The following is a 2,736-nucleotide window of genomic DNA, read 5'->3' as shown; positions in this document are numbered from 1 at the left end:
ATTGGCAAAATTAACACATTAAAACCCATCCCCATGTTAAGTATAATTAGCGTGTTTGAAGAATAAAACCAAAACTGGACAAAATATGCCAAGCGTGCAAATTGAAAGTAAAAAACCCAATAATGAGGAAAGCAAATAAAGCGTGCAGCTAAACATGTCAAAGATTCCACGTGAAAAAAGAAACGCCATTTTGTATAGAAGTGCCGGCACAAACGGACGCGATAGTGAGTGAGCCCGGAAGATTGAGCCGCATAAGTGCCTTTTGGGACATTAACACGCTAATCGTGTGCTCTAGGATTTGCCTGAAAGTGCAGGTTAAAAAACTTTCCTGTAGTCACCGAGCACCTTCCAATAACGATTCTTTCCTATCGGTCAGAAAACCGCTCCAAAACGTGGTCCAGACAAGGCTAAAGGAAGGAGGCTCCCAACCGGTATCTTGGAAGGTAAAGACGTCCAGAAAGGTCTACAAAAACGAGCTGCCAAGAAGACGGTGCGAACCCTGACACTTGCAAGGTAAGTAACCAAGTTCTAAAGCGAACGTTCCGAAAAAAAAAGCAACGCTCTTCTCTACTACAGGCCACGAATCCAATTCGACGGTAGGCGGAGGCATCAGTCGGGAATAAACGGGACAGAGCCACACATCCACGTGTGTGAGTAGCACGTGCAAGAATCCGCCGACAAACTTTTGACACGTTTTTTGCTTCCTCAGGGCTCTTTGTTGGTATTTTCGTTTTTGGATGCTGAACCAACATCTACGTATCCCATTTGGCTCCTGGACTCAAACCGAATTGCTGAGAAGAGAAGCGGTAGTCTTTAGAGGTCCCGGGTGGCGCCAGGGCGGTCGGAATTTGAAACTGCAGCATCAAATCGGGGCGTTTTTAAGTCGGTGTTCCAGGGATCGAGTGGACGTAGGCGGAAGCGAAGGTCGCAGTAGTGCCAACCGATCGGCGCCAGCAAAGAGCGGGCACTCCAGGTTGCCAAGCAGCCGAATATCGAGGTAGAGGTACCCACGGTGTTAACAAGTCGGCGCTCTGAACGCAGAGCAGTAGAGCACGAAGATCAGCAGTCACAGGCGGCGCTAAAACCGCAAGATAGTCCCCAGGCGGCGTTCGGATCGGTGGGAAGCAGAAACAGAGAAGAAGCACCAGCGGTGCTACTCGATCGGTGTTCGCTGTGAAAGCGAATTGAAGCAATAGCTTATGGAGCCTCGCTTTCCGCAAAACGGTGCTCCGGCTATAGTCACCGGAAGCTGGATGGACGAGCATGCATTCTGCAGAGCGGTGAGTACACGCTAATTAGGGAAATGTGGGAATGTGTTGCCAAAATGTGAATAACAAACCAAAATCGATTGAAACCATTCTTTTTATTTATGTGGCATTGGCCCCTAATCTGCCTCCATAATAGTCGTTCCCTCTATTTGATCGTTCGCAGGAAATCCTAAGCGATTTTCCCTGTTGCAGGAAGGTAAGCGTGGGATACATTAGGAAAATCAGCATGTGAAGAACGTGGAGGAAAGAATAAGGCCCTAACTTACTTACTTACTGGATGCATAGCTACGATCTCCGGCGCATAGGGCCGTGGTACAAGACCTCCACTGATGACGATCCAACCAGCATCTGCACTTGCTTCCAGTCAAAACTCTCGTCGACAGTTCGGATTTCTTCGCCGCCCCGTGTTTCTGGGTCTGCCTCTCCTTCGATGTCCTTCTGGATTCCATCTCATCTTTTCGCAGCGTGTAGCCAATCCATCTCCACTTACGTTCCCAAATCTCCGTTTCTAGCACAATTGTATGACACTGGCGATGTTTTCGTTCGTAGAGATATCTCGCGTGACCGCCAGATGTTTCGGAGACTCGCAAACGTAAATCGGGCCATTCTTATCCGTGTTTCGATGTCTTTCCTGGAACCACCATCAGGCGTTATCTGGCAATCAAGACACTGGACGCACTCCACTTTCTTATTTTGTTGCCCTGATACCATGGACCTGAAAAGATTCACTGTGTTGATTTCCATCGACTTGGTCTTTCCGACATTGATTTTGAGACTAGCTGCCTTGGAGCTTCCGGTGAAGTCGTCGAGTTTGCTCTGCATGTCTTGTTGTGGGCGAGCCATACAATATCGTCTGCCATGTCAAGGTCGTTTAGCTGCTCCATTGTCGAAGGATTCCACGGCAATCCTCGGTTTGGTCTACAGTAAATCGATACAGTCAAGATCTCATCCATTACGATGGGGAAAACTGCGGTAATAAGATACCTTGTCTCTTTTTAGCAGTTACCGGGATTGGTTCGGACAAGACAAACTTCGTGCAAGACCTTGCACGTCCATATTGGAATCCAGCTGGTTGTCGTCGGAGCGTAGCGTTGATTTTCTCCTGATCCTGTTCAGGATCACTTTGCAGAGTATTTTGAGGGTTGGACAGATCAAAGCCAGTAACCGCACTCTGTCAGGTCTCCTTTCTTCGAGACCTTTACGAGGATAACCTGCACCCAGTCGGCCGGGAATATTGCAGTACCCCAGATGTCAGCGAAAAGACGGTGCAACATTTGTGCTGACAAGGCAGAGTCGGCTTTTAGCATTTTAGCAGGGATGCAATCGATTCCAGGCGCAATGTTGGATTTCATGGCTTCGATTGCCGCTTCTATTTCAGCCAGCGAGAGCGCTTCCGAGTTGTCGCCATTTATGCGACTTATTGTTGGCGCTTCAAGCTGCGTGATCTGTAGGCCTGTAGGTGCTCAGT

At 48.5% G+C, this 2,736-nt stretch overlaps 1 long non-coding RNA gene across 1 annotated transcript; it reads left to right on the top strand.

Moving 5' to 3' along the window:
- The first annotated feature begins 223 nt into the window (after positions 1 to 223).
- Positions 224 to 838, top strand: LOC129749543 (uncharacterized). The gene is made up of 3 exons (XR_008738078.1): positions 224 to 513; positions 577 to 650; positions 710 to 838. It is a non-coding gene; the product is annotated as an uncharacterized LOC129749543 (long non-coding RNA).
- Positions 839 to 2,736: the final 1,898 nt, after the last annotated feature.

Source organism: Uranotaenia lowii, chromosome 1 (assembly GCF_029784155.1).
Source record: "Uranotaenia lowii strain MFRU-FL chromosome 1, ASM2978415v1, whole genome shotgun sequence".
Taxonomy (NCBI): Eukaryota; Metazoa; Arthropoda; class Insecta; order Diptera; family Culicidae; genus Uranotaenia; species Uranotaenia lowii.
The sequence above is the reverse complement of the archived record's forward strand: the minus strand, read 5'-3'. Positions and strand labels throughout refer to the sequence as shown.